The 17,458-nt window shown below is 33.8% G+C and overlaps 1 protein-coding gene and 1 long non-coding RNA gene across 2 annotated transcripts in view; one reads left to right on the top strand and one right to left on the bottom strand.

Annotated features, from left to right (window-relative positions):
- Window positions 1–10,328, bottom strand: part of LOC138184831 (very long chain fatty acid elongase AAEL008004) — a 37,604-nt gene extending 27,276 nt beyond the window's left edge. Inside the window, exon 1 of the mRNA XM_069123164.1 lies at window positions 9,182–10,328. The gene's annotated coding sequence lies outside the window, so the exon portion shown is untranslated. The remainder of the gene's footprint in view (window positions 1–9,181) is intronic.
- On the top strand, window positions 7,922–8,452 carry LOC138184835 (uncharacterized). Its single transcript, XR_011174428.1, has 3 exons — window positions 7,922–8,131; window positions 8,209–8,282; window positions 8,361–8,452. It is a non-coding gene; the product is annotated as an uncharacterized LOC138184835 (long non-coding RNA).
- Window positions 10,329–17,458: the final 7,130 nt, after the last annotated feature.

Raw genomic sequence — 17,458 nt, 5'->3', positions numbered from 1 at the left:
TATTTTTAACACTCATTATACGTTTCAGGCGTTTACGCTATGTACTAAATTTTTACTAAATATATGTTTGCAATAAATATTTTGTAACTTTTATACAGATTTTCAGATTGGCTTTAAATTTTACCAATATAATCATGAAAATTGTGCCTCACTAAAATACCATTAAAATTTCTAACTGTTTTGCGTAACGTATATAATATGTGCATAAAGATTTACTTCGGCAAGTGTCCAAATACTTCACTGGATATCATATATCCTGGATAGATAATGAAAATTTGATTTCCAATGAATCCTTAAAACGTTACATTTTGCGATCACATACTCGATTGCTTTTTTCCTTCTTGTGTGTGTGCATATTTATCTTGTCAACACACATGACTGTTTCTCTCTCTTTCTACCGTATGACTGTCTCGAAAGTCTCAGCTGGTATAATTAGCACGTAATTGGTATGACGCAACGAAACTGTTTATCCTTTAACGATATGCTTTTGTAAATCATCGATGAAAAAAGTTCTAATACGCAATTTTGTCGTTGCCAGAGTATTTAAAAAACAAAGAAAGAAAGAAGTTGGAAAAAGTTTAATTCACACTATTATACTTATATATTATACTATTTGAAACTATTAGGGGGTATGTATTGGCTCGAATTATTTGAAGTTAGTCGACTACTATGCATACGTATGCAAATATTCAAGTCAGCTCGATAAGACGAAATTCGCTTGGCTTGAGTATCTATTGCAGAATAGTTCTTGATAATACGAGACATTATAATTAAGGTACGTACAACGTGCAATTTGAAAAACGGCAAGATTCACAACAAAAGGTATCGAAGAACTTGCACTTCCATGATTCGATTATTAAATCGTAGAAATTTCTCTTTCGTTCTTTCTCCATCGGTTACGGATGTTACATAAATACGGTAAGATTAGTAGGCATTTGAAAAGGAAAAAAGGAGTCTCGAAATTGTGGGATACAGGGGGAAAAAGTGAGAAGGAGATAGTAGAGAAAAGTAGGCAGATGGAGTGAGAAATGACACACAGATAGAAAGAGATATAGAAACCTGTAAGTAGGCACAAGGTAGCGGCGAGAAAGTTACTAAACACATAGTTACGTCCTGTTGAGATCGATTACAGCAGATAACCAACGTAACCGCCGTCAGATCAAAACTCATAAACTGGTCTGGCGCGTGTTACGGTCAACTATAAATTCGCCTCTTTTGTTCTCCTCTACAGCGATTACGCTCGCTATTTTACTCCAATAATAGCTCTGTTTCGTTCAGACAAACGTTACTGCTAGGTATAACACGTAATAAAATATTTATTTATAGCTGAACGTTTCAGATACATATTATCCAGACATACAGTAGCTCACAAAAATATTTGAACACTTGCCATAAAAATCTTACGCCCATATTATGTATGTGTTATGAAAAATACTTTGAAAATGTATATAGAAATTACAAGATATTTATTGCAAATATATGTTTGCAAAAAAATTAGGGTGAATAGTCACGTTAAGTAATGCAATAACAAGTATTAAATACGGTTCCATTGAATATTAAGACTTATTAATATAACGGATAATTGACCGTTTAAATAATTCAAGGAAATATATAATTGTACTAAATATCTTGTAATTTCTACTATTTGTTTCAAACTTGATCAATATAATCATGATGTTCTAGTCCCATAATACTGCTAATTAAGTTTCAATATGTTTTTGCAAAACATATTCCTAAAGAGTGTCTACAAACACTAGGACACTTACGTACGCCTGTGTAAAAATTGAAGGATTTAAGCAATAAGAAGGCAGCTCCAATAATTATATAGATTGTATGTATTGGAAGATCCTTATTACAGCAGTCCCTTCTGTCGGTGTTCTTCGCAAGAAAACGTTCTTACAACAATACAACAGCATTGGTTAAAAAATCATTGAAATGTATGAAGTACGATCTTGTATAATACTCATTAAATTCAGAAAATATTGATATATGTAAATCAAATATTCAGAATTCGCTGCTCTTTGTTTTGTTTCTAAACACTCTTTATTCGCTCGATAAAATTCTATCACTTCCATGTTATTGAACAATAATCACTCTGCAAGATCTATTCAATAATAAATCTAATTACGGTATATACTCATTAAGCGTCTTTCAGTGAAATCGTCCGTCATCATTCCGTTTCCTGAACAAACAATAATTAACCTTATAGTGATGTAGCCGGCATACATTAAATCTAGTAGGAAAGTGGAAAAATGGAATTGTGTCAGATATGACTTAATTTCCTTAAAACTTTAGATCTTTATTCTCCAGACCAATAAAATAAATTTGGCAAATTAGTGGAAGTATCAAAAAAGAATATTACTGGGTAGTTAGGAAAGAGTTCTACGAATATTGCCTCCTTTTCGTCACTCTCTTAGGATGATCAATATTTCGTAATGTTTCATGTTACGCGACTTACATTACCTTGAGGAGGGCACGTATCGTACCAATTTCTCAGCGGCATTAAAGGACCTCCGGAATTGATTTAAAGGAAATCTCACGTGCCGTTTCCATATGTATATATTGCGACTTATCTACTAATTAAATCGCTTACACGTAATAATAATAATTTGCACGTAAAGACGCAATAATAGAAAGAAATTAACGTGTTTTTATACGTGTCACAGAATATTATAATCGTGTATCGATGTTCGATCGATGCAAAGCAAAAAGTATTGACGCGTGTGCAATTTCTACGATAATAAGTAAACATTCGATAACTGCTCAAAAATCGGGAACCAAGTGTTGCAATGATGGAGATGTAGGAACGATTCTAATTCTCGAAACTGACACTTTAAACGTGCCGAATGTAAAAAAAGAGAGTCGGAGCGTTCGGCAAATATTAAAGGCTCGCGATAAGCTAAGACCTTGATTTGTGATTAAAGAAACTTTTATCAACATGTTTCTTACATTTTTTTGATTAGTGATATCAAATACCATATAATTTCGAGCATATTTGCTTACTTAATAAATGATAATTAAATATAATTCAAATTATATCGTGTTTGGTCTCATTTTAATCTGAAGGATCTCACAAATATGCCAGTAAAAGATTAATTTTAAGAAAGTCAGGAATAGAAAAGTTTTGCTATTGAATAACTATCTAGAAGATACATTATCTGACATTGGATCATGCTACACTACTCGATCGTAACGAACCGTCCAACTTCGTAGTACGCCAGGGGATCCTTTCCTCCCAAGATGGCTGTGCAATTATCGAATGTTTCCTTAGCTACATGATTTAAAAACAATCTCCAGGAATGAGCCACTTCACTTAATGACAGTGATATGATTAGTGTTGAGCAAAATTTTATTCAAATAACAGATAGCGAATAAAAATAAAGAGCTCTAGCATAGTATCCGGATTGCAAAATATTCGGTTAAAATGACACTGTTTTCTTAATTAAAGGTTTCTGAGGTCGTCGAAGCCGAGAATGAGAACGCGACCAAATCAGTCGTTTTTCACGGAAATAAGGCGTACAAAATTTCGGTCAGTCCGTTGATGTGTAACGTATTTTGTTGATATGATTTTTGCTATTCTTAATCTACTGTAGGGATTACTCTGTACGCTTGGATCGTACGTTTTGGTTTAGGTTTGAGCCAATTTTTATTTTCCGGTATTTTATTATTATTAAAATACCTCCGGAAAGACATATCTAGTGCAAAAATTTTGCAGTCCGGATACCTACTGTACTAAATCCAAATAAAATTTTATTTGCCGCTAATGAATAGGTGTGCAATTGAATAAGAATTTGCTTTGATTAAATTGTATAAATGTTATATACAGTTAGTGTAAAAGGTATAGAATATTGTAGAACATCGCTTATTAACAAAATTTTAGCAAATAAATAATATGTACATATTCCTATAAGCCTGCAGATTTTCATTACAAAAAATGGGATATCTATATCCTTTGTGAAAATATTAACAAATATCTTAAAAAATGGCAAAAATATATGTGTAATAAGTATTTGTATAGTTACAGTTTAATGGGAAAATCCAGAGAGGAAATTACTAAGTTTAATTATTTTAATACTTAGTGGGCTTTCCTTTTGATTTTATGAATTGAATATGAATTTTCGAACATTCCACAAATTAATAGCATTATGCTCCGAATCGTTGAATCTTGCATCAGGATGAAATTGTTTTCGAAACCTATTTTTTTTCTACATTTTAATGCAGATGAAGATGAAGCAGCAACTGTACGAATACTTACTACGTAGATATTTATTAATATTTTCACAACAGGAATAGATATCGCATTCTTTTTCCTTAATTATTCTGGGAACTTGTAGGAATATGTATATATATTTTTTATCTATTAAAATTTTGTTAGTAAATGATGTTATACGATATTTTTGTTGAAGTTGAGTATTATACGAATACTTTTTACACTGATTGTATATAAATATATATGAGCTACATCGAAGATGCACATGGTACTGAACGTGTGATATATTTTCAAGTTTCATTGTTCAGTTATTGTAATATTGACTTTTATAACCGATTTTTTTTAGGTGCCACGTTAGGAAGTTTATTGTTCCTTGGTATATTAATAGTAAGAATTGTACCTGTATATTTGTACATAATTAGGTGAAAACAAGCAATTGTTAGTATTATTATTCGAATAATTTGTTACGGATAACAAATAATTATTCCACAAATAAGATGTTTATCTAATACGAATTTATTTAGATAATTATCTTAGATAGATATTTATTAGAAATTCGAAACAATTCAAATAATGCTCTACTCTGGACAGGATCGCATAATAAATTTACCACCGATTGGTTGTTCAAAATTGATCACTAGCAAAATCACTCAATCGGTGAAGAATTTATCGATGACTGTTCTCCGAAAGAAAAGACCGGTGTTGATGAAAATAGACCTCCTTCGACTTGATCATGAAATTTTCTCCTCGAACGAGCGACTCTATGAAGAGAAACGCTGTTAACTGTTCATTCTGTTAAACGACCGTTGCTTTTTACACTATCGCATAATTTTTTTATACGTTATAATTATTTCATCGTTATTTAGCTGAGTAGACTAAAATGTCTAACAGCGATATTTGAATTTTATATCGTTTTTCATGTATCTCGCACATGTCAAACAAAATATGTAAATCACGGTGCATAAAAAGTCCGTTTTTTATCGGTCGATCATTGATGTAATTATGAAAACAGTATATAAATACTAAAAAAAAGACACTTGAAATACGATGACTGTTTGTCATGATCAAGTTCTTTTTGGAACACTTTCTTTCTTGTTCATCTAACGAATTCGTTAACATTTGAGATAGGATAGAACTTGTAATACACATAGTGCGATTCAATTTAGACTACGCGATATTCTTCTGACTCGTCGATATTTATCTATCATATATAATATTTGAAGTTATTAAAGTATTATTAAATACCTTACTAAACAACAAAGTCATCCAGGCAAATGATCTGATTATTTTGAGCGCGCAACATTGCATATAACAGATGGATGATTCATTTCTGAATAACAAATCGCAAATAGAAACGAACAAAACATTCGTATATACATATTATATTTCTTTAAATTAACCCTGCCGTAATCCTCGAATTTTTATATGACGATCTTACTCCCATTTTAGCAGGCAAGACACTTTTAATGTTCCAAGAAGACTGAGAGGATATACGTACCAATAACGATTCTTCCATATTTTGCTCAAACTCGAGATATACTTTTTAATATTAGAAACGTAAGACGCGGTTGAAGACGATCAAAAAAATGCAGGATTAAATCATGAACTTGATTCAAAATCGTTCGATCAATATTAAAAACTTCAATCTTTGCAGATGGCGATTACAATGGAATTTGATACTAAACATAATATCCCGACCGATTCATTTTTCCTATAAGTGTCTAAATCTATAAGACAACTGGCATGAGATCACGGGGGAGTAAAACAAAACCAAAAGTATCACTGAACCAATGCAATCTTCGCGATGTACGCGCTTTTCTTCGAATTCGAAACGATGACGGTTTTTACACTACTTTCACGAGCAAAATAACAAGTTCTCTCTCAGCGAGGAACGCGTGAAGCAACCGCACTTTTTCACATCGCGTGTATAATTTATACAATCGTACATATCGTGACCAAGCTCGGTCATTCTGATATTGATTTTTCTTTTCTTTCCGTTCGACCGACGACCCTTGTACGAGAGTGAAACGCTTCCTCGTAATTCAGGGTGTGCGTTACGTAGTCATGCGAGTTCCACTTGCGTATGTCTTTTTCAGGATCGTCATTGCATCGCCACAATGTGTCACGAATGCAAATATAATACATAAAAGCCGAGAGAGAATCGAGATAACACCGGCATTGCGTGAATCATAGTGCGGCTACTTGATTACGTACAAAGTCTTATCGGATCTGTAGATTTTTCCGCTAATCATATTCGATGAGAAGGTGAAAAAAGAAAGATAGAGATACGATACGCGGTCTTTGCCGGGGCAGTATACGCGAAAACTGAACATAGAGGTTAAGATAGGTTACTCGAGGAAAATAAGAGCATCGGTATTAAGCTGCCACGTAAGATCTATCGATTTCTCATTGAACACGGAGACATCGGACAATCTTCTCAACCGTCGGTTTTTCGCTTCTAAGATGCTTCTCCCACCCCGATGCGCGACTCTGTCTTCGTTGTCTCCTTCAGACACAAAGTAGGTCGGTCGTGTCGACGAAGATGTAATTTCGTTCGGAATAAGAGGATACCGCTAAAAATTTAATTACCGTGGCAGAGGCGAGGCTGAACAAGTTTTACGGTGACGCAAAAGAATAAAGCTGATCGTACGGAATTATCCAATTTGACGATGACGCGCAGTTGTTACGTAGCATCTGTCGAGGACAGAGAAAGTAATGCTGTCCGATGGAGTTGCTTAAATAGTGTTTACTTTCGGCCGAGCCTTCCTTGCGGATTTTTAGCGGTTTGTTGTTCTGGGTTGCCTCGCTTCGTCTCGCATCATCAGATGCTTTTGTGTCATTAAACGATAATATGAAAACAATTTTTTGTTTTGATTGATCAGACGATTAAAATAGCGATTGCTGGGCGAACAGCGAGTACGTATACTCCCCGTTACCGTAAACTTACTTATTTTGGGCAAAATGATTGTTAAAATGTGAATACAACTTTGTGCATTGATTTTATCCTTTATCCATAAGTTACTCAAACGAATTAGAATATGCTGCGATTTCGTACTATGAATTAATATAAAATGTTGAAATTGTGTAATGTAAAAAGTACGTATATCCTAAGAATCGTTTTTTCCAAAGTAGGCAAGTGTCCAGTGACTTTTGGATGAGGGTAAGTACGTTAGTTAAAGCAACGATAGTACTGCTATGTACTCATATAAGCCGAATGCCAAATGGCACTTGACGCGTCTCTATTAATTCTTGCGAATCCGTCGTGATCGTCCGACATAGAAGACAGAATTGCTTTTGCCATTGACTGGCCCCGATAATATTCTGATTTTTCTTCTCCGCGACGAAAGTCGATAGGAACCGAGTAACAGAAGAGTTAATTATCGCAACATTTCAACCGTACTCCGCCTTCCGAATACGTTTTAAGATGGTCTCTCAAGCGTTTCGTCGATACAATTTCTAGTTTGAGGGGGAATCTGGTGCGACGATGCATCGTAGAAGATTAACTGAATATTCCTTTTAAAGGTGAACAACTCCGACGATAGAAAGAAAGGCGAAAAGAATCGGAGGAGAAGTCGCAACTACTATTTACCGAGTCAGGCTGTTCTTTGGATTGAGTGGTCTTATAGGCTGTTGACACGATTCGATCCTCCGTTACCATACATATTTGAAGATAGATGTTCGTTTTAAACAAAATATTCTCTACGTTCATCATAATATTTCGTCTTTGAATCATAGCTCAATCAAGGTTGAAAAGATGTCGAAACATTCGCTGGTCGAGTTTTGCATTCGTAAATAACGCGATTGACAGACGTCATAAGAGGAACGAATTAGGAAGAACGAGAATGCAGTTTTGTCGGGCTTCCGGCCAGGGAACGACGAACGCAGTTGTAACCGGACACTACCGATAACGTCTCTTACTAAGTAACTTTCGATCTCTGTGTTTTTATATGGTTTTGCTATTAAGCAACGGAATTAAACACATTGCGTAAATTTTTAAGACGAAAGAGAAAGCGTTTGACGGAACGTTTGGTCTGTCTGCGAGCAATGAGAGCCAATTATACCGGAAATGAATGTAATGTCTGTGGTATTATCATTTTCAAACCTAACACGTTTGTCGGTCGTATGCGAAAGAATTATTAATTTCTCGTAGGCATAGAGTGGACCGGATATAACGGAATTCGAGGCAAACCGAGCCTAACCGACTTGAGTCGCCTGCCAAATCATCCGGAATACTATTTCAGCTATAGGGAAAAATACGATTCTCGTCGAGGAATCGACAAAGAATTTTATAACGTTGATTATTTCGAACCGCTGAATTGGTAAATTTGATCGAAATTGAAAGAACGTCGATGCTAATACTGAAATCTCGCGCGCTATCGACCAAGATATTCCACAGTACGTAAACACAATTTGTAAATCACGAATATAACGCGTCTTTTTTATTTATTTTCGTCACTTCTATCTGCAGAGTAGAATGCCAGATTCACATTGCACACTCGATGTTTACATACCAGAGATTACGTTCTTCGACACGAAGATTACGTTTGATATCGATGATATCGTTAATTATCGAGAAAAAGTGTCATTTTGCAAAGAACGATGAATGTCATTCGTGTTGTATGAAGAAGGGATTGGAGGTTAGGTTAAACCATCGAGAAGTTCAAAATGGGTGATTTCATTTTGAATGTTTTACCGGGAAATGTATCAAGATCACAGTACGTAGATTATCGGGACGATTAAAGGGATACACGATGGTTTTCTCGTCGATCAATAATCATTGTACCCGTTGAAAAAAACGAGGGTTATCATGTGGAACATATACATGGGTCGACGTGTCTCGTTTCGTTTTGTACGAAGCTCGAAATCGATCACGGGCTGTCCTAACCTTAAAAGCCGCGCCGGCACGCCTCAAACGTACAAAACTTAAATTTATTTAGACTCGAATCGTGTATGTCAAAAGATTACACCCACCTGTTTTTTGTCGTTGCTTTCCGTCTGTTTCTCCTTCGGTTATCTTTCTCTCCTTGTTACTAACGTCTCGTAGTACCGTGATTACCGGCTTTGCTGTTTCTCCAAGTTCTTACACTATCCGTTTTTCTTCTTGTCACCTAGCCGATGGTACATAAAATAAGCACGGTGGTGGTTTGTAGTCGCAGAGAAAAATGCGGAACTCGTTCTTATATCCTCGTGGAATGTGTAAGTTGATTGGTGGTACTCCTTCCGTCTTTATATCAGTTTCGTGAATCGTATTGCAAAATGGAATGCAAGCTCGACTCGCTTCTCGCTGTTAGAAGCAAGCAAACACGAATAAAGATGATGACTGCTCGTCATCAGATTCCTTCATCGACGTGATTTTTATCCTCCTCTCCGTCGCGAGCGCGTATCACGGAAGGAAAAAGGTGAAGAGGAAGAGAAGAACAGAGAGAGAGAGAGAGAGAGACAGACAGACAGACAGACAGACAGAGAGAGAGAGAGAGAGAAAGAGAGACAGGCAGACAGACAGACAAAGAGTGAGAGAGAGAGAGAGAGAGGGAGATGGAAGCAGAAGGAGGAAGATAAAGAAATAAAGAGCGAGGGAAAAAGAGAAGGGATAACAGAATTATATCTCGACAAGAGTTTCCTGTGCACGCGGTCGCACTTGACTGACGGTACCTCGTTTCTTTTTGTACACTCTAACTGCCGGCCGTTTTCCGTTTACGCTACCTGCCACCTATCCACCTCGCTGTTGGTCACCGTCGCCCTACCCTCGTCCACGATGCTTCATTTTACCAGTCTTCCTCCCCCCCTTTTTTCCTTTCTTTCTTTCCGCCCTTTCTTTTTTCTTCCTTCTGTCTTTCTCTACGACTCTTGACCGACTCTTCGTAACCTGTCACTCTTCTGCGTGCTCGCATACGGATCTCCTACCTCGCCCCTTGCCAGATATCTCTATGACTCGTACTCGACGTAGCGCACCGACCGTCCAAACCGAACAAAATAAACCGAGTCTCTTTAAAAATGATTAAAGGAAAAACCGATCGCGACAAAGATGAGGATGACAACGGGAACGACAACGAAGACGACGCGACGAAAACGATAGAAACGAGGGCCGCCGGACCGACAACGAAAACCACTGCCGCCAACTTGCCATCTTGCGGACATTACTGTAAACGTTCGTGAATGGTTCTCAAACCGCGGATCTCTTACGTTATTTTTACTCAGATATTTTTCTATAAGACATAGGTTTTCAAGAGCTTTCTGTTATTATTTATCATATCTATTGCGACTTCGTTCAATAAACTTCAATATTTAAAAAAATTAATTCGTTTAATTAATTTAATTTTGATATAAGAATGAATGAGATATAACGATTAGATGATTATTTGTTACAAGTATTAATGTTTTATAGAATATAAAGTTTTAAATTCTTCAAATTAGAGTGGTTAAAGTATTGTTTATGTCGTTGAAGATATTAAAGTGTGAAAATTATTTGGAAATAATTTATATATTAATATAATGGTTTAGAGATAATTGATAGGAAATCAAATGCGAAACTTGATCGAAGCACCAGTGAAGATGTGCAACGAATCAGGATGATTTTTTTACGCGGGAAACAACGTTAGAGTTTAGTCAGCTGCTTGTCAAAGTTTCGCTCTCGTTTATTAATTTGTATGACTGTGAGTTATTGTTATATATTGCGTGTATACGTTATTTCAAATCAATTTTAATGACTACATCCAGGTAGTTATAAAATATGTGTTTGAAATTTAATGTGTGTAAAATACTCTTATATAAATATATATAAATAAAATCCTCTTATTATTCACATTTTTATTCAAAAGATTGTACAAAATTTATTATGTGATTAGGGAATATTATACACATATTATACACTACTTCGAATTATTTGTGGTTCTATCTTTGTTTTATTATATAATTATTTAAAATTTTGAAAAATTTAAAAACTATAAATAAAAAATATATTATACAATTCTGCAATGCACGTAAAATGCTGCGAAATATTAATCTATGTTAATTGATTTCAAATATTATTTTTAGTGATTAATAAACATTGCTCGCATCGGAAATCTGTGTGCGTCTGTGTGCGTCTGTGTAGCTTTATTTTCTTGGAAATTTCAGAAAAAAAAGTTTAGTCTTTAAAGAGGCATCCGTTATGAATTTATTTACATACATTTTTCATATACTAACAGGTTAGATTATATGAGTGTCTTATTTTGTCATTCTGATAAAAAGTTAGAAGTTCTTACAAGAAGGCGGTGTGAAATCTATATCCTTATATAATTTAGAATAATTACTAATATGTGCAAAAGTACAGTTAAAAAAGCTATGATTAATGAAATTGGAAAATGTATGAGGTTACCTAACCTTATCCAAGTGCTTTTTGATCTTTATAATTAAGTGATCATATTTGTAAATTATTTATATGTCTCTGGTTTGCCCTCATTAATATTTTACGTTCGTTTCATTCACACCATTGTATTTTAAGTGTAGATAATAGTGAATTGAAATTTCAAATTAATTATACGTATTTCGATTTTATTCTTGAGGAGGAATTAAATAGATATTGCCAATATTGGTGCAATAACGTGCAACAATATTAAATATTTATATTATCATAATATTATTATTATTATAAGCATATTATTAGGAGCATTAAAGAGTTGTATATAATTTAAATCAATAATATTGGATTTAATAATAATGCCGAAATAATTCCTACTATCTTCATTAAATTAAACGAATAAATGCGATATACATATACATATGCATTATTATCAATCAGCATAAATTATCATATTGGCATCATCATGGTTTATACATTTTTGTCTTTTGTTGTTATTGCAGAATTTAAGACTTCGGCCGTGGTTTCAAAGTTCTACGTGCTCGTGAAAAATTAATATTCATCACGCTAATGAAGTATTGTAGAAGCTTCTACTGACGATAATGTCAACGAACAAGTAATGGAGATGAAATAATGTAACAATCCTGGCGGTGAAAATATCGGTGCAGAATATTTCAAATCATTTTAGATCCTTTCGGTAGATGTAGGTCAAAATTGTTATCCCCGCCGCTCGAAATTCACGGCGAAAATTACTATGAAATCCGAGAACCAATTTCTTTCAGTAACAATTTCCAATGAAATAGTGAAATATAATGTTAAAGCAAACATCCAAATATGATTCACGTTTTCGAGCATGCATTTGGGATAATTATACATAGATATCTACAGCGCATTGTATAAGTTGATAACTATAATTTAAGTACAATGACAAATAAGAGTGTTAAGCATGATCAGTAGATTGTAGATATTTATTTAAATTCATATCTTTACAAACATAATTAAAAAGTGGAACCTTAGTAGAGATATATTTTACCTATCAAATATTATAACGAATACTATACTTTGGTATTTTTGTATCTACAAATTATTCATAAATACATAGCAATTCACAGTTTAATGATCAGCATAGTCAACAAAGTGGTATCATAATCGATGTGACTATAGATAAATAAATAAGAAGAAGAGGAAGAAAATTTCTGTTTTGTTGTTAGATTCACCTCTGTCAAATTTACTATTCACATATTCTTGAAATAATTTGTGCATGGAAGGCCTAAAAGAGCATTAAACCTTCTAGATGCGAGCAAGACAAAATCGTGCGACGTTTGTTTGTTAGCCGATCGAGGCAGAAAAGAATAAGCAAGTGGACCAGAATATGAGTAACTCTGACAAACAGAAAAAGGAACAGAAAGTATAATGCTGTGTAATGCCTTGCGGGATGTTATGTAATGGTTATCCCAGTCTTGACGATCGGGGAAAGTGATTCTTACCTGACTTGCACAGTCACAAGATGCTTGCAAATACCTCTCAAAAGACGGTACTTCTTCGTTATATGATATTCGCATTTTGACATTTTCTTATTATTTTGGAGGATTCAAGAGAAACATATTTTTCTTTACATATTCTGCTATTTATCTAGGTGCTTCTTATATTTTAATATCTCTTACACTGGATTACAATCCGCAAAATATTAATTCTTTAAATTGAAGTAAAATTTGAGTTCGATTCTCATTTTTCTCAATTCAAATTCTCATTTTTTTCAATAGAAAATTTGATACATCCAGAAAGAGAATAGGATCAAGCGCAGAAAGAACAAGATTCTGTTCCTTCTAATCAGCTGGTTTAGATTAGGTCCTTTTTCTGGCAGTAGAAGATACATTGATCAGTGTTTCTGATGATGAATAATGTAGAAAATGTAATTGCTAACACTATCTAATTAAATTATCATCAGGTGATATTTCGCATATTATAACTGGTTACTTTTTATATAATTGTTTATCGACTTCACTTTGCATAAATAATCTATTTGCTCATAGTGCGTAAAAAGAGGTCATTCTGTGCGTAAGAAAAGTGTAAAAGTCGTTAATTATAAATTTGTATAAAGCTAAAGGTGTTCTTTTTAATTCGAACAGTATTGGGCGATAGCGCAACAGAAATAAAACATAACCGTCCCGAAATTATACGAAGGAGCAGTTAACACGATACAGCAATAACGATAATTTTACAGCTACGGTTCAAGATTCTTTGCCAATCGCTCTCATCTGTCGTTATTACTTTGATCTTTTGTTACGAAATTGCAATCGCAATAATGATTAAATTTTACCCATTCGAGTTTATTTTGTCCACTGATTGCGAACGTTAATTTATCGATTCTTTTTTAGTTCTTAAAATCTGTGCTTCGAAGAACAGCAAACATTCCTGATTGATTTTCCAGGAAGCTGTTTAACGGATCTTTGATAAACATGCATTTGCAAAGACATACAATGACGCTAGTTCGTAAAATAAAATCTTTTTGTTTGCTGAAGAAGGTAAACCAAGGAACTACGCATTAATACGTTTTTGCATCATTTAACAATGAATGAAATTCAGTATTTATAATAGTTATGTTTCATTTGTGAAAGAGTGAATATTTTGGACAAAATATGCGTATGTTGTTTGAGAAACACATGCATATGTTAAAACAGTATCGATTATGCGAAACTCGAAATATATCATTACATATTGTTAAAGTTTCACGAAAAAATGATTTTAGATGAAAATATTATACAAGAAATGTCTAATTTTTAATGATAACATCAAATGGTTGTAATTTTTTTCTAACGAAACCTTATTGAAATTTAAGAGAATTGAAATAAGCTTCAATTTTCACACTGTTTGACATCGTTTTCGCTTTCACGTTCTTCGTTGTCAAAGCTCTCATCTCGACGGTTGAATTTTTCATATCGTTGCAGTCTTGATACTTTGAGCAGATACTCTAGTAACTCCTCATGTAAAAAACTAAATCACGATGATTCATTCTGACAAGTAAACTATACAAAAGCAAGGTTAAGAACGTAAATAAAAAATAATTATTGCATCTGATAGAAGCAAGTTCAGGGCTTTAGAATGACATATAATACATCTATAAATACGTAAAAATATTTAGAAACGCTTTAGAAAATTGGCGTTATAAAACCCCGCACTTCATATGTAACGGCCATTAACTAAACTTATTCAGAGCCTTGAGACTTTCACGGATTCGATTGTCACTACTCACATTGTTACACTTATTGATAGCGCTTACATAATTATCACTACTTCGTCTAATATTGTTTACACGGCTGCGGAGTTGGTAATCAAGGTTCCCCAACCAAAGTTTCCTCTTCTTTTTTATCTTCGACTTCGACTCTGATTCTGACACCGACCTCGACTCCATTCATGATACATTATTAACATACTAATTATGTGCATGTATACGTACATATCACTGTTTTGCTCTGATAATGGAACGACCAAAAAAATTGAAACTTTAGAAGAGAGACGCTTTGAAATTTAGAAAGAAATCTTCGTGTGCCGTTTCAACGACATTATAAGCCTAACTTAACGCAAGATGTGCCACTGTTCGTGAAAGCAGTACAATCTGCCATTTGTAGTGTCACAAAACAATTGAAGATTTAACTAACCCCAATGTTGCATTGAAACTAAGATCAGGTTGTTAGCGGCTTAGTTAATAATATAATTTTGTCCTTTGACGCAAAGCTAATTGAATTATAGATATAACATCTTACGTGATAAAAGTAGAAACATACTGTAAACTTTGTATGCAATAAGAGCAAATTTGAAATTTGTTGAGTTGTGCCACTATAAAGGCAAAGCGGAGGTATGTAATATGTTTGACGAAAAGTGATACTAATTTACGCACTATAAAAGACAAAATTTATATTGCGATGATTACATGCAAAGAAGGTAGAGGTTATTTCTTGAAATTGATATATTCGGTTTCTTGATTAAGGATGTGAATATCGCTACAATTACAATATATATTTCTACTCCTACAAAACAAATTACAACTCAAATTTTGCTCTAACACGCTTCAGCAACCACGATTTTCCTCCCTAATAAAAAAAACAGCGAAGTTCAATATTTACAGTACTGTTTCGTAGAATACGAGATTTCAAGGCAACTACAATTTTATAGGAGGATTTCCTACATTTTGTATTTTTGTACTTTGATACAAATGCAGTATTTCTAATATATAAATAATTTTATTACAACTTTCAATCATTTCGAGCATATTTTTCAACTTCGGCTCCAACTCCAGTGATTAGACTCCAACTCTGACCTCACAGCTATCTTGTGTGTTTGAGACATACGGGAAAGAGACGCGTTTAGGTGGAAAAGAATTCTAAAAGATGATTTCACCAGGATCTCACACTGATATTGCACCCGTGTGTATTGTACTTTCGAGTCGATATTCTGAATTTCCTCTTGACAACTTTTCTGTCTCAGCTGTTCTACCTCGTTCGTAATGTACGTGTGATCTACATGCGACTAATTATGATGATAGTCTTTTTCGTAGTACGATGACACATCGTAGAATAAAACTTAATATCAAGTAAATATTATTCTACTATAGTATTTCCAGAAACAATGAATTTGTAAGGCAGAAAATCGAACGAATTAAATTGTGCACGAGGAAATAACATCATCTGCGCTTTTTCTGAACTCATATTAAACGATAATAACTATTACAGACGCATAAATTAATTGAACGCTCAACTGAATCCCATTGAACTGTAAAATTTATTAAAATTTCAACACTAATTATCCATTGACGCATTAACTGTTCACTGTTCATTGTATACCAACATAGAATTTCTTACCTCGTCTTTTATGATACATTTATTAAAACACAAATATTTGGATATATCAATGTTCTTACTTTGTAACTTTCGTAGCTGACTTCTGTTTCTTCTGCCTCTCTTACACAATATCTTAATGTGTACTACTACTACTAATGTGTACTACTTAAAAATAATGTAATGCATTTTCTTTCGTTATTACGCATCGTTTTAAAGTTTACCTTTCGATTAATCGCTTTCGGATTAGTCATAGGATTGCAATAATATATTAATTGTAGAAAAAATATTGGCGGCACCTTATGGCGATATTTCGCTCGATCGATCAATCGGATCGATTGCGCTTCAAAGATGCTTATTATAAAAACGATGTTAAAGGATAATTACGAAATACATAATTATTAAGTTGATAGGATATTATCTGTTGTTAACAAGTATGTTAATATATTTAAATCGTAAATTTTTTCGTGAAAGCATTGGAAATGCGTAAAAGAATTATTGCAACATTTTTATCAGCAGCGTTTGTATACATATAATTGGTTTTGTGTTGTATCGTATTGTATATGCGGAAAAATTTGAATAAAAGGTAATGAGTTGTATTACGAAACTTGAAATCGGGGAAGTGACGTAAATCATAATTGCGTTGTTCGATTCGTTAATTAAGTTGACTGCTCTTTGATTTGATCGAACAGACGCGACAATTTATTCGCTTCGTCGTTTATTTTTAATGGAACTTCACCAGTAAATGGATATATACATAATATATGCGTTTTAGTTTTGCTTCCGTCACCATGCACACGTTTTTAAGTGTCCACTTTGTGGTGTTATATATCACAGGTTCAAATTTATACATAGTCATGCAGATTGGGAAAACGCGTCCTACCATTCGTTTACTTTCGTAATGTTATTCATGTTCTTTACAATCGTTGTGCTATTATTATTAAGTATAACAATTTTTCCTTGTTAATTGCTTGACGTTTTCAATTTGGAACAAAAGATCACTTCTTTTCGAAACAAATATCAATCGAATTTGAAAGCAGAATAATATACAGCAATTCATGAAAGTATTTGAAT

The sequence above is a fragment of the Bombus flavifrons genome, chromosome 11 (assembly GCF_040668555.2).
Source record: "Bombus flavifrons isolate JBK064 chromosome 11, iyBomFlav1_principal, whole genome shotgun sequence".
Lineage (NCBI taxonomy): Eukaryota > Metazoa > Arthropoda > Insecta > Hymenoptera > Apidae > Bombus > Bombus flavifrons.
Note: the sequence above shows the minus strand (reverse complement) of the source record. Positions and strands in the feature narration are given on the sequence as shown.